This window comes from Nerophis lumbriciformis, linkage group LG05, assembly GCF_033978685.3.
Source record: "Nerophis lumbriciformis linkage group LG05, RoL_Nlum_v2.1, whole genome shotgun sequence".
Lineage (NCBI taxonomy): Eukaryota > Metazoa > Chordata > Actinopteri > Syngnathiformes > Syngnathidae > Nerophis > Nerophis lumbriciformis.
Window position 1 is genome coordinate 4,260,001 of NC_084552.2, and position 17,500 is coordinate 4,277,500.

General features: G+C 35.9%; 1 protein-coding gene across 3 annotated transcripts in view; it reads left to right on the forward strand.

Moving 5' to 3' along the window:
- Positions 1–17,500, forward strand: part of dock4b (dedicator of cytokinesis 4b) — a 470,089-nt gene that overhangs the window by 204,819 nt on the left and 247,770 nt on the right. The window lies entirely within an intron of this gene.

The window sequence follows — 17,500 nt, forward strand, 5'->3', positions numbered from 1 at the left end:
TGCACTTTCCAGCGGGAACACACTGTGACAGAGCCTCAGAGACGAGGGCGCGTGTAAAGTTTGACTTAGTCAGCGTCTTTTTTTCTTCTTCTTCCAGCTTCCCTAAGAGGACCAGTAATTACTTTTGCAAGACGTCCACAATGGCAATTCATCACCGGCCAACTCTCAAACGCATTGGTGGCATGCAGCAGTTATATTTGTGTTATGTGAGAAAAAAAAAGGAGCAGATTCTTGTAAAATCTTCAATATCCTCCAAGACTGGTGATTCCATAACTGGTGCAAAGGGTGCTTGAATCAGAATAAATAGGAATGGCAATTCAGATGTGAATAAACATTTTATTTAACACTCCTATTTGGCAATATAAGCGAATACAGTTGCATGTACAGAGTCCCCAAGGCAGAAGCAGTAGCAATGCAGTAACAAACGTGTCCGCATCATTCAACTTACTTGTATCGTGGGCTTAACTTCATGGGTCACTATGGCCACTCGGTGTCGCCAAAAACAATTGCCACTCCACTTCGACTTAAAGACAGTATACAGTGCAGTATTCACAGTGCTTCACTTTTCCCCACGTTATGTTATGTTACAGCCTTGTTTGGAATTAAAATCATTGTTGTCTTCAAAATTCTACACACGATACCCCATGATGACATTGTAAAACTTTTATTAAAATGTTTTTTATATGCATTAGAATCGGGAAAAAAAAATCACACACCAGTAACAAACGTGTCCGCACCATTCGACTTACTGTGTCGTGGGCTTAACTTCATGAGTCATTGTGGCCACGAGGTGTCGCCAAAAACAATTGCCACTCCACTTCGACTTAAAGACGGTATACAGTGCAGTATTCACAGTGCTTCACTTTTTCCACGTTGTTATATTACAGCCTTATTCCAAAATGGAATTTAAAAAAAATGTCCTCAAAATTCTACACACAATACCCCATGATAACGATGTAAACAAATGTTTTATTTTTAAAAATATAGCAAATTTATTAGAAATATAAAAAAAAAAACCACATGTACATAAGTAGCAGACCCTTTACAATCCAGTAACAAATGTGTCCGCATCATTCAACTTACTGTATCGTGGGCTTAACTTCATGAATCATCGTGGCGAAGAGGTGTCGCCAAAAACAATTGCCACTCCACTTCGACTTAAAGACAGTATACAGTGCAGTATTCACAGTGCTTCACTTTTTCCACGTTGTTATATTACAGCCTTATTCCAAAATGGAATAAATAAATACTTTTTGTCCTCAAACTTCTACACACAATACCCCATGATGACGATGTAAAAAGTTTTTTTTTTTTTTTTTATAAATATAGCAAATTTATTAGAAAGAAAAAAAAAATTCACATGTACATAAGTCGCAAACACTTTACAATCCAGTAACAAACGTGTCCGCATCATTCAACTTACTGTATCATGGGCTTAACTTTATGAATCATTGGGCCAAGAGGTGTCGCCAAAAACAATTGCCACTCCACTTTGACTTAAAGACAGTATACAGTGCAGTATTCACAGTGCTTCACTTTTCCCCACGTTATGTTATGTTACAGCCTTGTTTGGAATGAAAATCATTGTTGTCTTCAAAATTCTACACACAATACCCCATGATGACATTGTAAAACTTTTATTAAAAATTTTTTTATACAGCAAATGCATTAGAATCGGAAAAAAAAATCACACACCAGTAACAAACGTGTCCGCACCATTCAACTTACTGTGTCGTGGGCTTAACTTCATGAATCATTGTGGCCAAGAGGTGTCGCCAAAAACAATTGCCACTCCACTTCGACTTAAAGACAGTATACAGTGCAGTATTCACAGTGCTTCACTTTTTCCACGTTGTTATATTACAGCCTTATTCCAAAATGGAATTAAAAAAAAATGTCCTCAAAATTCTACACACAATACCCCATGATGACGATGTAAAAAACATTTCTATTTTTATAAATATAGCAAATTTATTAGAAATATAAAAAAAAAATCACATGTACATAAGTAGCAGACCCTTTACAATCCAGTAACAAACGTGTCCGCATCATTCAACTTACTGTGTCGTGAGCTTAACTTCATGAATCATTGTGGCCAAGAGGTGTCGCCAAAAACAATTGCCACTCCACTTCGACTTAAAGACAGTATACAGTGCAGTATTCACAGTGCTTCACTTTTTCCACGTTGTTATATTACAGCCTTATTCCAAAATGGAATAAATAAATACTTTTTGTCCTCAAAATTCTACACACAATACCCCATGATGACGATGTAAACAAATGTTTTATTTTTAAAAATATAGCAAATTTATTAGAAATATAAAATAAAAAAAACACATGTACATAAGTAGCAGACCTTTTACAACCCAGTAACAAACGTGTCCGTATCATTCAACTTACTGTATCGTGGGCTTAACTTCATGAGTCATTGTGGCCACAAGGTGTCGCCAAAAACAATTGCCATTCCACTTCAACTTAAAGACAGTATACAGTGCAGTATTCACAGTGCTTCACTTTTTCCACGTTGTTATATTACAGCCTTATTCCAAAATGGAATAAATAAAAAAAAATTGTCCTCAAAATTCTACACACAATACCCCATGATGACGATGTAAAAAGTTGTTTTTATTTTTTTTATAAATATAGCAAATTTATTAGAAAGAAAAAAAAAATCACATGTACATAAGTAGCAAACACTTTACAATCCAGTAACAAACGTGTCCGCATCATTCAACTTACTGTATCATGGGCTTAACTTTATGAATCATTGGGCCAAGAGGTGTCGCCAAAAACAATTGCCACTCCACTTCGACTTAAAGACAGTATACAATGCAGTATTCACAGTGCTTCACTTTTTCCACGTTGTTATATTACAGCCTTATTCCAAAATGGAATAAATAAATACTTTTTGTCCTCAAAATTCTACACACAATACCCCATGATGACGATGTAAAAAAATGTTTTATTTTTAAAAATATAGCAAATTTATTAGAAATATTAAAAAAAAAAAAAACATGTACATAAGTAGCAGACCCTTTACAATCCAGTAACAAACGTGTCCGCACCATTCAACTTACTGTGTCGTGGGCTTAACTTCATGAATCATTGTGGCCAAGAGGTGTCGCCAAAAACAATTGCCACTCCACTTCGACTTAAAGACAGTATACAGTGCAGTATTCACAGCGCTTCACTTTTTCCACGTTGTTATATTACAGCCTTATTCCAAAATGGAATTTAAAAAAAATGTCCTCAAAATTCTACACACAATACCCCATGATGACGATGTAAAAAAATGTTTTATTTTTTAAAAATATAGCAAATGTATTAGAAATATTAAAAAAAAAACACATGTACATAAGTAGCAGACCCTTTACAATCCAGTAACAAACGTGTCCGCATCATTCAACTTACTGTATCGTGGGCTTAACTTCATGAATCATCGTGGCGAAGAGGTGTCGCCAAAAACAATTGCCACTCCACTTCGACTTAAAGACAGTATACAGTGCAGTATTCACAGTGCTTCACTTTTTCCACGTTGTTATATTACAGCCTTATTCCAAAATGGAATAAATAAATACTTTTTGTCCTCAAACTTCTACACACAATACCCCATGATGACGATGTAAAAAGTTGTTTTTATTTTTTTTATAAATATAGCAAATTTATTAGAAAGAAAAAAAAAATCACATGTACATAAGTAGCAAACACTTTACAATCCAGTAACAAACGTGTCCGCATCATTCAACTTACTGTATCATGGGCTTAACTTTATGAATCATTGGGCCAAGAGGTGTCGCCAAAAACAATTGCCACTCCACTTCGACTTAAAGACAGTATACAGTGCAGTATTCACAGTGCTTCACTTTTTCCACGTTGTTATATTACAGCCTTATTCCAAAATGGAATTTTTAAAACATGTCCTCAAAATTCTACACACAATACCCCATGATGACGATGTAAAAAGTTTATTTATTTTTTTTTTTATAAATGTAGCAAATTTATTAGGAAAAAAAAAAATCACATGTACATAAGTAGCAGACCTTTTACAATCCAGTAACAAACGTGTCCGCACCATTCAACTTACTGTGTCGTGGGCTTAACTTCATGAATCATTGTGGCCAAGAGGTGTCGCCAAAAACAATTGCCACTCCACTTCGACTTAAAGACAGTATACAGTGCAGTATTCACAGCGCTTCACTTTTTCCACGTTGTTATATTACAGCCTTATTCCAAAATGGAATTTTAAAAAAATGTCCTCAAAATTCTACACACAATACCCCATGATAACGATGTAAACAAATGTTTTATTTTTAAAAATATAGCAAATTTATTAGAAATATAAAAAAAAAACAACATGTACATAAGTAGCAGACCCTTTACAATCCAGTAACAAACGTGTCCGCATCATTCAACTTACTGTGTCGTGGGCTTAACTTCATGAGTCATTGTGGCCACGAGGTGTCGCCAAAAACAATTGCCACTCCACTTCGACTTAAAGACAGTATACAGTGCAGTATTCACAGTGCTTCACTTTTTCCACGTTGTTATATTACAGCCTTATTCCAAAATGGAATAAATAAATCATTTTTGTCCTCAAAATTCTACACAAAATACCCCATGATGACGATGTAAAAAATGTTTTATTTTTAAAAATATAGCAAATTTATTAGAAATATTAAAAAAAACAAAACATGTACATAAGTAGCAGACCCTTTACAATCCAGTAACAAACGTGTCCGCATCATTCAACTTACTGTATCATGGGCTTAACTTCATGAGTCATTGTGGCCACGAGGTGTCGCCAAAAACAATTGCCACTCCACTTCGACTTAAAGACAGTATACAGTGCAGTATTCACAGTGCTTCACTTTTTCCACGTTATGTTACGTTTCAGCCTTGTTCCAAAATGGAACGAAAATCACTTTTGTCCTCAAAATTCTACACACAATACCCCATGATGACATTGTAAAAAGTAGTTTTTTTTAAATATAGCAAATTTATTAGAAACAAAACAATCACATGTACATAAGCAGCAGACCCTTTACAATCCAGTAACAAACGTGTCCGCATCATTCAACTTACTGTGTCGTGGGCTTAACTTCATGAATCATTGTGGCCACGAGGTGTTGCCAAAAAACAATTACCACTCCACTTCAACTTAAAGACAGTATACAGTACAGAGCTTCACTTTTTCCACATTATGTTACGTTTTCATGCACAGGCAGGTGGCAAACACAGAGTCCTGTACAAAAGCGACTTTAAAACTGGTGTAATGTGCTCCCGCCCCCTTAATTGTAGACTTTTGGCATTCTTTTTGGGCAGGCCAGTGAGCAAGGCATTACAATAGTCTAAACGACAGGAAATAAAAGCATCTATTAGCACCTTTGTTTTGGCCTATGAATCGTAACGGATCAAGATCGGCATCAGTCAATACGCAAAACTTAAATTTTTGGTATCGTTATCAAAATCAATGAAAAACCCCACACCTTAAGTTCTAATGACCGAAAATGTTCACTCTCCAAAAATATATTGTAACACATATTTTTTCACACCTTACCGTATTTTCCGCACTATAAGGCGCACCTAAAAACCTCCAAGCTGACAGTGCGCCTTATAATCCGGTGCGCCTTATACACTGCAAAAAGTCAGTGTTCAAAAACAAGAAAAAAAAAAATACAAAAATTAGTGGTATTTTATTTGAACTAAGCAAAATTATCTGCCAATAAAACAAGACAATTCGGCTTGTCAAGACTTTCCAAAACAAGTAAAATTAGCTAACCTCAAAATACCTTAAAATAAGTATAAGTACACGTTTTAAAATAGGCCATTCATTGAAGGTGCGCCTTATAATCCGGTGCGCCTTATATATGAACAACGTTTTAAAATAGGCCATTCATTGAAGGTGCGCCTTATAATCCGGTGCGCCTTATAGAGCGGTGCGCCTTATATATGAACAAAGTTTTAAAATAGGCCATTCATTGAAGGTGCGCCTTATAATCCGGTGCGCCTTATATATGAACAACGTTTCAAAATAGGCCATTCATTGAAGGTGCGCCTTATAATCCGGTGCGCCTTATATATGAACAACGTTTTAAAATAGGCCATTCATTGAAGGTGCGCCTTATAATCCGGTGCGCCTTATAGAGCGGTGCGCCTTATATATGAACAAAGTTTTAAAATAGGCCATTCATTGAAGGTGCGCCTTATAATCCGGTGCGCCTTATATATGAACAACGTTTTAAAATAGGCCATTCATTGAAGGTGCGCCTTATAATCCGGTGCGCCTTATATATGAACAAAGTTTTAAAATAGGCCATTCATTGAAGGTGCACCTTATAATCCGGTGCGCCATATATATGAACAAAGTTTTAAAATAGGCCATTCATTGAAGGTGCGCCTTATAATCCGGTGCGCCTTATATATGAACAACGTTTTAAAATAGGCCATTCATTGAAGGTGCGCCTTATAATCCGGTGCGCCTTATAGAGCGGTGCGCCTTATATATGAACAAAGTTTTAAAATAGGCCATTCATTGAAGGTGCGCCTTATAATCCGGTGCGCCTTATATATGAACAGAGTTTTAAAATAGGCCATTCATTGAAGGTGCGCCTTATAATCCGGTGCGCCTTATATATGAACAACGTTTTAAAATAGGCCATTCATTGAAGGTGCGCCTTATAATCCGGTGCGCCTTATAGTGCGGAAAATACGGTAATTGGAATTTCAACCTCTTTCAGCGCCCAATTTTGAGAGGGATCCTTAATTGCTTCCCAAATTCCTCCCAGCCTGGATCAGGGTCCGCCGCAGAACTCTCCGCATAATTAAAGAAGCGGGATTTATTACACCTAATCAGGGAGCCGATTAAAAAGGGTGCAATGGTGTGAGATAAGTGTTGCGTTGCGCCAGTCGTCTTTTGCGTCGCTTTCAGCACACCTGGCGGCGCACCAGGCGTCTCTTATTAGCAGCCAATTAGCATTTCAGAATAGACGGCGGCTGTTGGAAGGTGAAGTGAAAGGGAGAAGATATGGCGTCTTCCGGAGGGGGTTTCGTAAGAGCTGCATGAGTCAGGCGGTGCAGGTAGTTAATGCAGCCCTCACCTCCGTGTGAGCGTAGGCGCCAGCAGGCGATGCGGTGACAGCTCCACTCTTTTGTTGTGGGCTCGTTGGGGAGAGGAGGCAGGCCGGGTGGGCCGAGGCCGGGAGGTGGAGGAGGTTTTTTTTTTTTGTTCATTTATTTATTTTTTCATGTCAGCCGCATTTACATAAAAGCAACCTGAATAGCAATGAAGTGCGCTTGCCTAATTGTGTACCCGCAGTGGCTCTACGGACAAATACCGTATTTTTCGGAGTATAAGTCGCTCCTGAGTATAAGTCGCACCCCCCGGCCAAACTATGAAAAAAACTGCGACTTATAGTCCGAAAAATACGGTAAGTTACATTTAAACTAGGGCTGCAGCTAACGATTATTTTTCTATCGATTAATCTATAGATTATTTTTTCGATTAATCGGTTAATCTATAGATTATTTTTTCGATTAATCTATAGATTATTTTTCCTTTTACCGATTTTTTTTAAAATTTAAAATGAAGAGGGAAAAATAAATGTAGGCCAGTTTTTTCAAAAGGCATGGCTTTTATTTACAAAAAAAAAAGTATGGCCACTCAGTCAACATTGACAACAACATGACAAAATATTCTGTAACAATGTAAACATTTAAAACTTTTAACATTTAACAAAATTAAAAGTAGCTTATTTGCTTTTTAATGTGCAAATATAAAAGTAAACATCCAGTGCAAATCTTAATATTCTGGAATAGTATAAGCATTTCAAAAGTAAAAGTATTGCTTATTTTGCTTTAAAATCTGCAAAAATAAAGATAAACATCCAATACAAAAAAGTGCAAAACGGAAATATTCTGTAACACGTGTAAACATTTCAACAAAAGTAAAAGTATTGCTTATTTGCTAAAATGTGCAAAAATAAAGCTAAACATCCAATACAAAAAAGTGTACAGTGTAAACATTTCAACAAAAGTAAAAGTATTGCTTATTTTGCTTAATAACACAACAATGATAGTATGATTAAAGTGAAAGTCGCTCCTGAGTATAAGTCGCACCCCCCGGCCAAACTATGAAAAAAACTGCGACTTATAGTCCGAAAAATACGGTAAGTTACATTTAAACTAGGGCTGCAGCTAACGATTATTTTTCTATCGATTAATCTATAGATTATTTTTTCGATTAATCGGTTAATCTATAGATTATTTTTTCGATTAATCTATAGATTATTTTTTCGATTAATCTATAGATTATTTTTCCTTTTACCGATTTTTTTTTTTAATTTAAAATGAAGAGGGAAAAATAAATGTAGGCCAGTTTTTTCAAAAGGCATGGCTTTTATTTACAAAAAAAAAAGTATGGCCACTCAGTCAACATTGACAACAACATGACAAAATATTCTGTAACAATGTAAACATTTAAAACTTTCAACATTTAACACAATTAAAAGTAGCTTATTTGCTTTTTAATGTGCAAATATAAAAGTAAACATCCAGTGCAAATCTTAATATTCTGGAATAGTATAAGCATTTCAAAAGTAAAAGTATTGCTTATTTTGCTTTAAAATGTGCAAAAATAAAGATAAACATCCAATACAAAAAAGTGCAAAACGGAAATATTCTGTAACAAGTGTAAACATTTCAACAAAAGTAAAAGTATTGCTTATTTGCTAAAATGTGCAAAAATAAAGCTAAACATCCAATACAAAAAAGTGTACAGTGTAAACAAATCAACAAAAGTAAAAGTATTGCTTATTTTGCTTAATAACACAACAATGATAGTATGATTAAAGTGAAAGTCGCTCCTGAGTATAAGTCGCACCCCCCGGCCAAACTATGAAAAAAACTGCGACTTATAGTCCGAAAAATACGGTAAGTTACATTTAAACTAGGGCTGCAGCTAACGATTATTTTTCTATCGATTAATCTATAGATTATTTTTTCGATTAATCGGTTAATCTATAGATTATTTTTTCGATTAATCTATAGATTATTTTTTCGATTAATCTATAGATTATTTTTCCTTTTACCGATTTTTTTTTTAATTTAAAATGAAGAGGGAAAAATAAATGTAGGCCAGTTTTTTCAAAAGGCATGGCTTTTATTTACAAAAAAAAAAGTATGGCCACTCAGTCAACATTGACAACAACATGACAAAATATTCTGTAACAATGTAAACATTTAAAACTTTTAACATTTAACAAAAATTAAAAGTAGCTTATTTGCTTTTTAATGTGCAAATATAAAAGTAAACATCCAGTGCAAATCTTAATATTCTGGAATAGTATAAGCATTTCAAAAGTAAAAGTATTGCTTATTTTGCTTTAAAATGTGCAAAAATAAAGATAAACATCCAATACAAAAAAGTGCAAAACGGAAATATTCTGTAACAAGTGTAAACATTTCAACAAAAGTAAAAGTATTGCTTATTTGCTAAAATGTGCAAAAATAAAGCTAAACATCCAATACAAAAAAGTGTACAGTGTAAACATTTCAACAAAAGTAAAAGTATTGCTTATTTTGCTTAATAACACAACAATGATAGTATGATTAAAGTGAAAGTCGCTCCTGAGTATAAGTCGCACCCCCCGGCCAAACTATGAAAAAAACTGCGACTTATAGTCCGAAAAATACGGTAAGTTACATTTAAACTAGGGCTGCAGCTAACGATTATTTTTCTATCGATTAATCTATAGATTATTTTTTCGATTAATCGGTTAATCTATAGATTATTTTTTCGATTAATCTATAGATTATTTTTTCGATTAATCTATAGATTATTTTTCCTTTTACCGATTTTTTTTTTAATTTAAAATGAAGAGGGAAAAATAAATGTAGGCCAGTTTTTTCAAAAGGCATGGCTTTTATTTACAAAAAAAAAAGTATGGCCACTCAGTCAACATTGACAACAACATGACAAAATATTCTGTAACAATGTAAACATTTAAAACTTTTAACATTTAACAAAATTAAAAGTAGCTTATTTGCTTTTTAATGTGCAAATATAAAAGTAAACATCCAGTGCAAATCTCAATATTCTGGAATAGTATAAGCATTTCAAAAGTAAAAGTATTGCTTATTTTGCTTTAAAATGTGCAAAAATAAAGATAAACATCCAATACAAAAAAGTGCAAAACGGAAATATTCTGTAACAAGTGTAAACATTTCAACAAAAGTAAAAGTATTGCTTATTTGCTAAAATGTGCAAAAATAAAGCTAAACATCCAATACAAAAAAGTGTACAGTGTAAACATTTCAACAAAAGTAAAAGTATTGCTTATTTTGCTTAATAACACAACAATGATAGTATGATTAAAGTGAAAGTTAATTGTTGGTGTGTACATAGTATATGTAACTGTTAATGTTGTAAAAGGTATTTGCACAACTAATTAACGTTAGCGTTTGTGACACGTCTTGTGCCGTGGGGTTCTTTCAGGACCGACAGACTGAACGCCAGACGGCTTTGCCAGGTTTACAATCTTTTAATTTTACACAAAGTCTTTTCTCTTCCAACTGCGCGGATCGCGCACCTGGGCACGATTGCGGCGTCGCTCCCGGCGCGCCCCGCCTCGCCGCTCGCTCGCCGCCGCCGCCTCTCCACAGCGTTAAAGAGGAGCGCGTCTTTGTAAACACTGAACAGGCACGCCAAACGCGCCTCTCAGAGCGAAACAGTGTTTTAGTTTATGAATTTACAACGCAGATACAAATGACACATTCATGTTTTTGTGTAATAATGACAACGTATACGCACGCGGACGATTGACTTGTTGATGGTGATGGCAAGAACGCTGTCGGGGGTTTTCTTTTCAAATGTTCGTTCATAGCCGTTGTGCTGCTATGATAGGCCATTTCCGCTCGACACAGTGTGCATACAACAACATTATTAGGCCGTTTATTGAAATACTCCCACACTTTTGACGACTTTTGGCGTGCTTTTTTCCCCTCGCTCGCATCGTCTGCTTTGCGCTCCGCCATGACAGTAAAGTAGTGTGACGTAAATATGCGACGCGCCGACGCACAAAAACGGCGTCAACGTATTTACGTAACCGATGACGTCGACTACGTCGACGCGTCGTTTCAGCCTTAATTTAAACCAGTGTTGGGTGGCACTGGGAGCAGGTGGGTAAAGCGTCTTGCCCAAGAAAATCGGGAGGGTTGGCAAGTTTGACTGTAATGATACCAAGTACAATAGCGTATCTAATCGTGATTACATCGATATTTTTTAACATCACAAAATCATACTTGCCAACCCTCCCGAATTTTCCGGGAGACTCCCGAAATCCAGCGCCTCTCCCGAAAACCTCCCGGGACAAATATTCTCCCGAAAATCTCCCGATTTTCAGCCCGGAGCTGGAAGCCACGCCCCCTCCAGCTTCATGCAGACTTGGACAGCCTTTTTTTCATGACGGGAGGACAACAGGGTGACAAGAACTAAATCATCCAGACTAGAGATATATTGTATTATTATGTTTATCTTACCTAAAAATAAATATATTTATTAATTAAAATAAAAAAAACGAAATAAATTTTTACTATATTTTGCTAAAAACATCAAAATTAATTGTATTTTTATTTGTATTTTTTCGTGACTCCTTATTACATCCAGCCATGGAATTATACATTAAAATAAACATATTTGAAATAATTGATTTTAAATTATCATAATAATTCATTTAAACTGACCATATTTAATTATTAAAATAATTGCTTGTTTATCAACAACTTTAGCATTTTATTCATTACATTTTGAAACTCTCAGAAGCCAAGTTATGTTATATTCCTTAATATTTATTTATGCAAGTTTGAAGTATCAATTACCTAAACATAGTTTGTTTGCATATTTTCAGGATGTATATATATATATATACATGTGTGGGAAAAAAAATCACAAGACTATTTCATCTCTACAGGCCTGTTTCATGAGTGGGGGTTCCCTCAATCATCAGGAGATTTTAATGGGAGCGTTCACATACCATGGATTATATAGGGCACAGAGTGGGTGGGTACAGGCTGGTGTAGGGGCGTGGTGATTGGCTCATGTGTTACCTAGGAGGTGTTTCCGTCTGTGGCGGCATGCTGTTACAATTTCGCTGCGCTTGTTGAGGGATGACAGGTCTGGACGGTAAATAATAAACAGTTTTTCTTTCAAGCATAGGTTGCATCTTTTATTACCACTATATATAAATATATATATATATATGTATGAAATACTTGAATTGGTGAATTCTAGCTGTCAATATACTCCTCCCCTCTTAACCACGCCCCCAACCACGCCCCGCCCCACCCCCCACCTCCCGAAATCGGAGGTCTCAAGGTTGGCAAGTATGCACAAAATCTTCTTTCGTTTTTTTTTGAATGTATATTATGTTTATAAACTCAGGAAATATGTCCCTGGACACATGAGGACTTTGAATATGACCAATGTAACTACTTGGTATCAGATTGATGCCTAAATTTGTGGTATCATACAAAACTAAATGTAAAGTATCAAAAAACAGAAGAATAAGTGATTATTACATTTTAACGGAAGTGTAGATAGAACATCAAAATTAATTGTATTTTTATTTGTATTTTTTCGTGACTCCTTATTACATCCAGCCATAGAATTATACATTAAAATAAACATATTTGAAATAATTGATTTTAAATTATCATAATAATTCATTTAAAATGATCAACCTTTTTTCAGTGATGTACCCCCTGTGAATTTTTTGTAATCAGAGCAAAGCATTTTTGGTTGAAAAAAAGACATAAAGAAGTTAAATACAGCACTATGTCATCAGTTTCTGATTTATTAAATTGTATAACAGTGCAAAAATATTGCTCATTTGTAGTGGTCTTTCTTGAACTATTTGGAAAAAAAGATAGGTTTTTATTTATATTTATAAAGGATTTTTGAATTGTTGCTATTTTTAGAATATTTAAAAAAAAAAATCTCACGTACCCCTTGGCATACCTTCAAGTACCCCCAGGGGTACGCGTACCCCCATTTGAGAACCACTGAGATAGAACATGTTGAAACAGAAAATAAGTACAAACTTGGCTAATGAAACAAAAAAAAACTAGCACAGAGACAAAACTATGGACATGAAATAAATAACGCTTACTGTGACCAGAACAAACAGCATGAACTATGATAAACATGAGAATCATGGGTAGTAGACGTAACAGAGGTAAACAGAGTTAGTGTCGCCAGGCCGACTTCCTGGCAACTATCGGCTTAAATAGTCGTGAACATGATTAGCAACAGGTGCGTGAGTGCAAACGTGAAACAGGTTGAACTAATGTTTTGATATGGTGACCAAACAGGAACTAAAAAGAGTCCATAACTTAAACAAAACATGATCACAGACATGACAACAGTAAATTAACAAGTAGATTAATAATTCATTTTCTACCACTTGTCCTTAATAATGTCGACAAAATTATAGAATGATAAATGACACAATATGTTACTGCATATGTGAAGTGAACTATATTTATATAGCGCTTTTCTCTAGTGAGTCAAAGCGCTTTTACATAGTGAAACCCAATATCCAAGTTACATTTAAACCAGTGTGGGTGGCACTGGTGGGTAAAGCGTCTTGCCCAAGAAAATCGGGAGGGTTGGCAAGTATGACTGTAATGATACCAAGTACAACAGCGTATCTAGTCGATACTACTATGATTACATCGATATTTTCTAACATCACAAAATCTTCTTTCGTTTTTTTTGAATGTATATTATGTTAATAAACTCAGGAAATATGTCCCTGGACACATGAGGACTTTGAATATGACCAATGTATGATCCTGTAACTACTTGGTATCAGATTGATGCCTAAATTTGTGGTATCATACAAAACTAATGTAAAGTATCAAAAAACAGAAGAATAAGTGATTATTACATTTTAACGGAAGTGTAGATAGAACATGTTGAAACAGAAAATAAGCCGATATTAACAGTTGTCATGACGTGGACTGTGGGAGGTTTGTTTTCCCGAGATGCAAGAGAAGTTGGATCGGACATGGCTTGGAGGTAAATACATCATTTAATTTTACTATAAAAAAGGAACAAAAAGTGCGCACAAGGCAGAAGTACAAACTTGGCTAATGAAACAAAAAAAAAACTAGCACAAAGGCAAAACTATGGACATGAAATAAATAACGCTTACTGTGACCAGAACAAACATGCATGAACTATGATAAACATGAGAATCATGGGTAGTAGACATAACAGAGGTAAACAGAGTTAGTGTCGCCAGGCCGACTTCCTGGCAACTATCGGCTTAAATAGTCGTGAACATGATTAGCAACGGGTGCGTGAGTGCAAACGTGAAACAGGTGGAACTAATGGGTTGCTATGGTGACCAAACAGGAACTAAAAAGAGTCCAAAAACCAAACAGGACATAACTTAAACAAAACATGATCACAGACATGACAACAGTAGATTAACAAGTAGATTAATCATTCATTTTCTACCACTTGTCCTTAATAATGTTGACAAAATTATAGAATGATAAATGACACAATATGTTACTGCATATGTGAAGTGAACTATATTTATATAGCGCTTTTCTCTAGTGAGTCAAAGCGCTTTTACACAGTGAAACCCAATATCTAAGTTACATTTAAACCAGTGTTGGGTGGCACTGGGAGCAGGTGGGTAAAGTGTCTTGCTCAAGAAAATCGGGAGGGTTGGCAAGTATGACTGTAATGATACCAAGTACAACAGCGTATCTAGTCGATACTACTATGATTACATCGATATTTTTTAACATCACAAAATCTTCTTTCGTTTTTTTTGAAATGTTTATTATGTTTATAAACTCAGGAAATATGTCCCTGGACACATGAGGACTTTGAATATGACCAATGTTACTACTTGGTATCAGATTGATGCCTAAATTTGTGGTATCTTACAAAACTAATGTAAAGTATCAAAAAAACAGAAGAATAAGTGATTATTACATTTTAACGGAAGTGTAGATAGAACAGTGGAAATACTGTATGTCCCTGGACACATGAGGACTTTGAATATGACCAATGTATGATCCTGTAACTACCGTATTTTTCGGACTATATTTCGCAGTTTTTTTCATAGTTTGTTCATAGTTTAGTAAAATATCAAATAATATTATTTAGCTCATTCACGTAAGAGACTAGACGTATACGATTTCATGGGATTTAGCGATTAGGAGTGACAGATTGTTTGGTAAACGTATAGCATGTTCTATGTGTTATAGTTATTTGAATGACTCTTACCATAATATGTTACTGTCATGTCTGTGTAATCATGTTTTGTTTTAAGTCATGTTTTGTTTAGTTATAGGACTCTTTAGTTTCTGTCTTTTCACTCCCTTGTCTTGTTTCCATGATTACCCCATTAGTTTCACCTGTTCCACGTTTGGACTCATTGTGCACTCTTGATTGTCACCATAGCAACCCATTAGTTTTCACCTGTCACGTCACGCACCTGTTTCACGTCTTGAGTCACGCACCTGTTTTCATTAATCATGTCTGTAGTATTTAAGTTCAGTGTTTTTCAGTTTGTCTTTCTGACGACCTCTCCACATTTATGCTTCTGTACACTCTTCATCCTCTAAGATCCTGCTTCATGTCCCTTGTCATAGTAAGTTTTTGTTCCATGTTTATAGTCTTTTGGTTTCATAGTTTATTCTCCGCCTCTGTGCGCGCTTTTTGTTTGATCCTTTTTTTTTTTGTATTTATAGTCTTTAAATAAAAAATGTACTTACATTCCCGTCTCGCCCGAGCCAACTTTCCGTTGCATCCCGGAAAAGCAAACACCCAAGACCAAGTCATGACAGTTACGTTAACATACCAGGCACGTTCTCAGTTGGTTATTTATGCCTCATATAACGTACACTTATTCGGCCTGTTGTTCACTATTCTTTATTTATTTTAAATTGCCTTTCAAATGTCTACAGGTAAAAGCCAGTAAATTAGAATATTTTGAAAAACTTGATTTATTTCAGTAATTGCATTCAAAAGGTGTAACTTGTACATTATATTTATTCATTGCACACAGACTGATGCATTCAAATGTTTATTTCATTTAATTTTGATGATTTGAAGTGGCAACAAATGAAAATCCAAAATTCCGTGTGTCACAAAATTAGAATATTACTTAAGGCTAATACAAAAAAGGGATTTTTAGAAATGTTGGCCAACTGAAAAGTATGAAAATGAAAAATATGAGCATGTACAATACTCAATACTTGGTTGGAGCTCCTTTTGCCTCAATTACTGCGTTAATGCGGCGTGGCATGGAGTCGATGAGTTTCTGGCACTGCTCAGGTGTTATGAGAGCCCAGGTTGCTCTGATAGTGGCCTTCAACTCTTCTGCGTTTTTGGGTCTGGCATTCTGCATCTTCCTTTTCACAATACCCCACAGATTTTCTATGGGGCTAAGGTCAGGGGAGTTGGCGGGCCAATTTAGAACAGAAATACCATGGTCCGTAAACCAGGCACGGGTAGATTTTGCGCTGTGTGCAGGCGCCAAGTCCTGTTGGAACTTGAAATCTCCATCTCCATAGAGCAGGTCAGCAGCAGGAAGCATGAAGTGCTCTAAAACTTGCTGGTAGACGGCTGCGTTGACCCTGGATCTCAGGAAACAGAGTGGACCGACACCAGCAGATGACATGGCACCCCAAACCATCACCCAACCATGCAGATTTTGCATTTCCTTTGGAAATCGAGGTCCCAGAGTCTGGAGGAAGACAGGAGAGGCACAGGATCCACGTTGCCTGAAGTCTAGTGTAAAGTTTCCACCATCAGTGATGGTTTGGGGTGCCATGTCATCTGCTGGTGTCGGTCCACTCTGTTTCCTGAGATCCAGGGTCAACGCAGCCGTCTACCAGCAAGTTTTAGAGCACTTCATGCTTCCTGCTGCTGACCTGCTCTATGGAGATGGAGATTTCAAGTTCCAACAGGACTTGGCGCCTGCACACAGCGCAAAATCTACCCGTGCCTGGTTTACGGACCATGGTATTTCTGTTCTAAATTGGCCCGCCAACTCCCCTGACCTTAGCCCCATAGAAAATCTGTGGGGTATTGTGAAAAGGAAGATGCAGAATGCCAGACCCAAAAACGCAGAAGAGTTGAAGGCCACTATCAGAGCAACCTGGGCTCTCATAACACCTGAGCAGTGCCAGAAACTCATCGACTCCATGCCACGCCGCATTAACGCAGTAATTGAGGCAAAAAGAGCTCCAACCAAGTATTGAGTATTGTACATGCTCATATTTTTCATTTTCATACTTTTCAGTTGGCCAACATTTCTAAAAATCCCTTTTTTATATTAGCCTTAAGTAATATTCTAATTTTGTGACACACGGAATTTTGGATTTTCATTTGTTGCCACTTCAAATCATCAAAATTAAATGAAATAAACATTTGAATGCATCAGTCTGTGTGCAATGAATAAATATAATGTACAAGTTA